The sequence below is a fragment of the Podarcis erhardii genome (assembly GCF_964252035.2).
Source record: "Podarcis erhardii genome assembly, chromosome: 4".
Lineage (NCBI taxonomy): Eukaryota > Metazoa > Chordata > Lepidosauria > Squamata > Lacertidae > Podarcis > Podarcis erhardii.
This window is the reverse complement of record NC_138508.1, coordinates 50,180,790-50,188,201: the sequence shown is the minus strand read 5'-3', so window position 1 is coordinate 50,188,201 and position 7,412 is coordinate 50,180,790. Positions and strand designations below refer to the sequence as shown.

Below are 7,412 nucleotides of genomic sequence, written 5' to 3'. Positions count from 1 at the left end.
GATTGATTTATATAGGATACAGTATAATGTAGTTGGCTTAAAAAAATTAAAAACTGCTTGATGCTATCCCCATGTAGCTTTAAAGTCCATTGGTTAAAATCTTTGGAAATGGGCATTCATTCAGTCCAGGATCAGAGATGCTTGAGGAAATAGAATCTTTGTGAATGTTGATGTGAATGGACCTCATCCACATCACCTGGACTAATGCAGGGAGCAGAAGTTACTCCTCTGGCTTTTCCACTTCCTGAATATTCCAGTATTGTTATTTTTTAAAAAAAGAAAATGCAGAAATGTGACAGAATGCATTTGTGAATGAACAAAGGCAAGGGAGACACAGATTGGTAATAGATTGGGCCATACACAGAATAAGCAAACAGCACTGAGGAATACAAATGCATACCTGCCCTTATTGCTCAGGCTCAGAGTCTCTGCAATAGTCCAGCATACATCATTTTCAACTGATTGAAATGCTCTTCCTTGCTGTGTGGGTAGGTCTCCGTTTTCTTTGTTACAAAAGCCTGCTGTGAAGTTGTTTGCTTTCCTATATAATTAGGATGATACAACACTTGCAACACTGAATCGAAAATCTGGGTGTGGGTGAAAAGGGGAATATGCTGTTTGCATTTTTTTAAAACCCCACACCCACACAAAAGCTAAGGTAAGCCATGTTCCGTGCCCAATAAACATGGGACATCTTTGCCTGGTGGTGCTGTGGCCCATAGACTGCAGCAAAATACTGGGCAAGATTTTGTCCAGTATCTTCTCTGTGTGATGAGCTCATAGGAAGAAGTTGTCCCATGAGTCCTTGCTGAAGATGAGAGGAGAAAGCTTATATAAGGCTGCTTTCCCTGGATCTTACAGCCATTTTGCTTTGAGAGCTTCCTGCCCACCTATCTTGGGGTTAGAGCCTAGCCAACTGGCTGGCTCCCATCGTACAGGTTTGGAGCGATTCAAACTCAGCGGATCCATTCCATCAACTTGGGGCTTGTGGAATGATGAACTGATCCTGGGACCCAGTGCCATGCCAACCCTTGCCCTGCCTGCTGCTGCTGTCAATACAGATTTGCCCTGATTTCATCCCATCACCATGGTACAGTCTGGTTATTTTGCTGCTCTCATGGGTCGCATAATGTGCCTGCCTGGGCAAACAGTATTAAAGCAGAGCTGCATATAAACAGATATTAGTATACAATGCTTAATCCAAAGTGATTTCTTTGTGTCAAGAACATGTATGCTGTGAACACAAAAGAGTTTTCATTGTTTCCAATATTATTTTTCTTTTACAAATATGAACTCATGGAGTGTCAAGAAAGTACTGTTCAGTTTAGATACAATTATGCAACACTTGGCTTTTCTCCCCAAGGTTATCCAGCTATTTTAGAACAGTTTGAGGTTCTTAAGCTTTTGTGGCAATGACTTAAATAACATAATTTCCTTCACCTGTCTTCTTGCCTGGCCAAAATGATCAATTTGAAAATTGTCCTCTTCCTCTCCATATCATTTACATATATCAAGTCTTCAGAATATTAAACCTAAACTCCTTTTAACTGTCTTTCAACAGAGTCTTCTCTTCTTTTCAATATATTTTAAGTTGAATATATTATGTTCAGCGTCTATGAAAATTGAATAATCATAACTAGAACAGGGTTGTTTTCACATTTATTTTTCTAAGTATTAAAAATGGCCTCTCATTTTCAAAGTCGCCTCTGCCACTGTCCAACTAGTTGTGAACATATTGTTATTGTCTCAACGTTGTGCTTTTGTTGCCATATTCCACCTTTACGCCAGTGTGGCCCAATACATTTTGCTGCCTGAGGCAGACAAGAAAACAGTGTTCCCCCCTGTTATGTTTCACTCCTAAAAAAAACACAAAACCCTCAAAACATTTGCCTAGCTGGGTGGTGAAGAGACCTTTCATAGCTCTTTGCATCAGCCTGGGAAGTTTGTACAAGCAGAGATGCTGAGCACCATCCACAAATGTGACTACAACTCCCCTCCAAGGTCCTCTGGTGTCAGAACAATGGGAGAAGAATTGACACCTGTCAGGGGTTCAGGGAGAGAGACGCAGAGTGAGGGGGAAGGATTCCAGACTGACGAGGAAGAGGATGACAATGACCCAAGATTGTCCATGAGTCCGTCCAGTGAATCGGAGGACTCCCAAAAGGGAGCCCCTCTGGTCAAGCCAAGGGGAGCTAGAGGGGGAAGCAGTCAGGAGCAGGGAAAGGAAGGGGGAACCCCCAGTGGGAGTTGGAGAGCGAGACCGGCTGCTCCGCTGGAACGGAGTGAGGGGGGAGGAGTGACCAGTGTGTCAGAAGGAGCAGAACAGGAAGCAGAGAGGGGAAGGAGATCAGGGCAAAACGTGCTGCCGGAAGGGGAGGAAAGTAGTATTGAGGGCAATGTAACTGTCGAAAGGAAGGTCAAGAGCAACGTAAGCGCGCCAAGTTCAAAATGGGAGGCGCGCGGAAATGAAGAGAGTCCTGGGGAGGAGCCTGGTCCCAAAGCCCGAAGGAGGGGGGAGGAGGCGGCAGAGGATTCAGCCTCGGGAGAGTCCCGAAGGGAGAGAACACAGGGGGGCAGAAAGACCCTGCGGAAAAGGAAAGAGAGAAAGAGGTGGACCAGTACAAGCCTCTTAAACTGGTGTCGAGGGGGGAGCGAGTCAGAGGGGACTTCAGCGGTCTAAGGGTAACAGACGTAGGGTCACGGACCTCGGATCTAAAGCTACTGATGTTCTTGAATAAAAGCTTTTGTACATAAGCTGGAGTGGACTTTGGTCTCTTGTGAGCTGGGACCACGGGTGACTCTGACAACACCCAAATAAATAAATAAGAAGGGTGGGAGGCTGGACTTCACAGCTCTGGTAAAAAATGCTCCACCCCAATGCAAAACTGTCGCCTCTGCCAGCCACCCCCTCCCAAGGGTGCAGCCCTGGGAGCCCAAGGCAGGCCCAGCTTGGCTGGATGGGGCTGCCATTGGTTTCCAGATGACCCTGGACCAGTCCTTACTTGCTGCTAATAGCACAGACCCCAGCATGCCTTCTCAGAAGGAAGCCTATTTAAATTCAATTGGGTTTACTCCGAGATAAAATCCTCTACAGGATTGTACCCTAAGGACTTTCTAGGGATTCGTTTAGCACAGGCCTCCAGTTGTTTGGCCCTGAACATCAACATCCTTACATGGATGCCAGCTGAATTCAAAGTTTATTAGGAATTTTCTTCTTCTTCTTCTTCTTCTCCTCCCCTGCAGCCTTTAATGTGGAAGAATATCCTTGTTGGATTGTGTTGGCTTCCTTTCTGGCAAAAATCAAAGGGCATAAAAGAAAAAGAAAAAAAAAAACAATTGACACAACTACGAAAAGGGATATCCAGCAAGAGATGGCATGACAACTTGGTTCTGCCTCCCCACAGAATTGTAGATTTGGAAGGTAACCCAAGGGTCCAACCCCCTGCTGTGCAAGAACCACAGCTTTGATTTGTAGTCTTACTGCAACATGCAATTTATGGCTACAATCCACTGCACCCATCCTTATTATTACAATCATTTTATTATCCTGAAGAGTAACAGTGTTGTGCTATAGCAGAAAACAACAATAAAAGCATCCTATGACACATTAAAGACTTCACAAATTTAGTATGAATTTACTATAAATACTATACTGTGATATTTATTGATAAAATTTCAAAACACTAAAGGAAAGGAATCAATTAGGGCATTTAAAACTTGCTCCATCTTCCATGTTGAAAGTGTGTGCCAAATACGTCCGAGAGATGTTTGAGGCCCAGTCAGAAAAGAGAGGAGCACTAAATCATACGCATGAATCAAGATTGAGATCGTTCTCTTGCTAATTACTGGAGGTCAGGCATTTGCAATGGCTAAATATGACACCAAATCAGTAATATAAAACTCTAAAAGATTGTGAGCCAGAATGCAACCTTGTTTCACTGCTCTCTGTGCTTTAAAAGCATTTACTTGGTAGCATACGGGAACACAACAATATACTGGATATCCTGAAACATTTCAACCCAGTTTAGGAATAAATGTTTGTGCCTGTTTTAAGTAAAGTAAATGGGCAGTAAAGTCAGAACCATGGGTGCCTTACAGAAGCACCAGTGTCAGAAATAATTACCATTCTCATATACCTTCTTGATGATCCATTTGTTCATGGATAGATTAAATGCAGAATACAAAGACATAGATAATAGACTTTGCCAATAATGACCTGGCAAACCTGACTGTGCATGAATAGGATGTCACATTAATGTATGAAAAATGTACCTGTCAAAAGTTGTTTTACATGAATTTGACACCAACCTTTTCTAAAAGCATTTTGATTGATAAGGCAGCCTTGAAATACAATAAAAAGAAATGTAGTGTTCGATATCTTAGTACCTTTTGTTACTTGCCTCTTGGATCCCTTGTAACTTTTACTTCATTTTAACTTTCTTTGCAGATTAAAATTGAGAGTCCTCCTCTGCTTGTCTTCCCTGACTCTCCTATGTGGACAATAACATAACTGGACCACCAGGGGGCAGAGGTACCTGGAAAACCTGAAATGAAACAAGCTCTGTAGGATAAGAATCATATATATACATATATATACATATATATATATATAAAATGATTTTTATTGGTTTTTACACATGGTTTAGAACACAACATCCAACTTTCGTATAACATAATCAACTCCTGGCTATCACAGCCTGAGACTTCTCTCTTCCTTGACTAGTGGTTTTCTAACTTACTCTCTATTATTGCACTTGTTATTTTAATTATTACTGTTATATCCCTATCATAAATAAACAAAATAAAAATTATTCTTTGCAATAATTTATATTGTTAACCTACAAAACTTCCTGCAACCCTACTAGGCAAGTCAATTGTTTACAATTATCTTTCAAATATCTTTCAGAAAACTCCGATCTTGCTGGTTCTGAATTTTCCCTGTTAGTTTCGCCAGCTCAGCATAATCCATCAATTTCATCTACCAGTCTTCTTTCACTGGTAATTATTGTAGGATAAGAATCTTACCCATACTCACTATTGGGCATTATAAGAGAAAAGGTGTTGTTGCTGTTGTAAAAAAAAAAAAAAAAATGCCATAAAATATTTGATTCTCTCAATCTCAGTGAGGAGGCGGGAAAAGCAATATAGATTCTAGTGTGTCTTTGTTCTAAACTCCATGCTAGTGTTTGTTATACTTGACCAGAGAACCCAAGAAAACCAGGATATAACCATCAGAAGTAAGGCTTGAGTCCTATATCCACTTACCTGGGAGTAAGTCCCATTGAATTTAAGGGATTCAATAGTCATATAAAGGACTGTGTTATTCTCATGTATTCGTGAAGCAAACACTCTTCAGCTGTTTCCCTTGTTCTCTGAATATGCTTTAAAACTTTTCTTTTTCTTGCCTTTTACAACTATTGCAGCTTCACAAAAGCTCTGCATCTCAGACATATAATGTGTTCCAATTGTGATTTCACCTGAGTGTCAGCAACAGTTGCTACACATGAAGTAGCACTCTCCTTGACAACAAATGGAGAATAATAGAACCATAGACTTATAGGGTATCATCTAGCTCAAAACCCTGCAGTGCAGAAATCTTTTGCCCAACCTGAAGCTAGAACCCACAAGCTTGAGATTAAGAGTCTTGTCCTCTACCAACTGAGCCATCCCACAGGGCCTCACTTGTCTTTTCCCTTAGGCCTCACAGAAACATGACTTAACGTTGCCATGAAGTCAAATAGTTGTCATGTTTGTCTTTTCTCCATGAGCACTGGCCTGCACCAATATTTAATAGCCTGAATTGGTGAGCCATATACAATCCAAGTCACCCACCAATATTTGGCAGCATTTCTTCAGCTGTGTTGCCTTCTTCCAAGTTTCTAGGGATGTATCCAACAAAGTTCATTGCCCTGCTAAGTATAATTGGTTTAACTGACACTGAAATGTGGATATGTGTGTCTTAGTGAAAAAGTTTGACATGGGAAGATTCCGCTGAAGCTGAAGAACAGCAAGAAGAGCTCTCTCAGAGTTTTGATGAGTCAATAATTAACTAACTGTTGTTTTCTGCTAGCTAACATGTGAGTGTTGTAACCTTGGATCAGGTAATTAAGGTACTGAGTTGCAAATTCACCATCTTGCAATGGTGGTGGGCTGGCTCTTTGTTCTCTCTGTAGAGTGAGGATGTAAATAAAGCTCTCCCAGAAGCTGCACAGCCTTAGGCAGGCTAAGGCAGCCTGGAATGGGGGAGAGAGGCACTGTTTTGATTTTTGGAGTTATCTTTTATTACTAAGAAGCCGAGCTTGTGCTGGACAGCACAATATATCTTATGGAAATTTTGGAGGTATCATTTACTCTATTTTGTTATGGTTTTGAAGAGTTTTGTAAGAAAAGTTTGAATAATATTTTCATGGGTCTGGACAATGCTTAATTCCAAAAGGAACATTTTTTTATTATTTATATTTATATACTGCCCATCTGCCACTCTGGGCAGCTCCCAACAAAATATTTAAAACACAATAAAATATCAAAAATTGAAAACTTCCCTATACACCACTGTCTTCAGTAGTAGTAGTAGTCATAATAATAATAATAATAATAATAATAATAATAATAATAATAATTTTTATATGAGAATGAGTGGGGTTTTCTTTTCTACACTAATGGCAGGTTACCTAAACCAAAATATTCTGCTGGAACCGTATGACAGCACATAGGAGAATAATACAGGTATTTGGATATGCTTGAATAAATATAAATTAGATAATATTCTATTGTAAAGAGATTGGTTAATGCAGAAGTAAAATAAATCAATCATTTCAGTGCATGTGACATCTTTATTAATAGCTACTGATTTTTTTACAATCAACTTCACATCACATTAGCAGTGACAAAAATAAATACATCTCAAATACATCTCAGAAACCAACTGTTGGGTGACAGCTATATAGCTAGCATCTCCTTTTACATTTTAAAGAAATCTATGCCTGTACAATATTGCAACCCCCTGCAATTGAAATGGCACTTTGCAGAGACAAGGATAGCACAGAATCATAGAGGGGACCCCATGGTTCATGTACGGTAGTCCAACCCGCTGCAAAGCAAGAACCTCGACTAAAGCATCCTTGGTTGTTTCGACAAGTTGCCTTCAACTGCAGGAACCATGGATGAGGAAGCAGAAAGCAGTAAATGGTTAGGGTATTCACAGTGCTTTTATCTTCAGGTGGTACTCAAGGGAACACAGTACCGGCACGGTTTTTGTTCGTTTTTTGTTAAAAAGTGTGACACTTACTGTAACAACTTCATGGTGAGTACTTACACCTGTTTTCTTCTAGCCAAAATAAAGCACTAGTTATTTCACCATTCCTTTCACCCACTTTTCAATATCCTATTCAGCCCAAGTGACACACAATCCC

The 7,412-nt window shown here is 40.4% G+C and overlaps 1 long non-coding RNA gene across 1 annotated transcript; it reads right to left on the bottom strand.

The window, feature by feature from the left end:
• Positions 1 to 1,647: 1,647 nt before the first annotated feature.
• Positions 1,648 to 5,520, bottom strand: LOC309340051. The gene is made up of 4 exons (XR_014155770.1): positions 5,266 to 5,520; positions 4,387 to 4,544; positions 3,174 to 3,290; positions 1,648 to 1,811 (listed from the first exon to the last, which is right to left on the bottom strand). It is a non-coding gene; the product is annotated as an uncharacterized lncRNA (long non-coding RNA).
• Between the last annotated feature and the right edge of the window lie 1,892 nt (positions 5,521 to 7,412).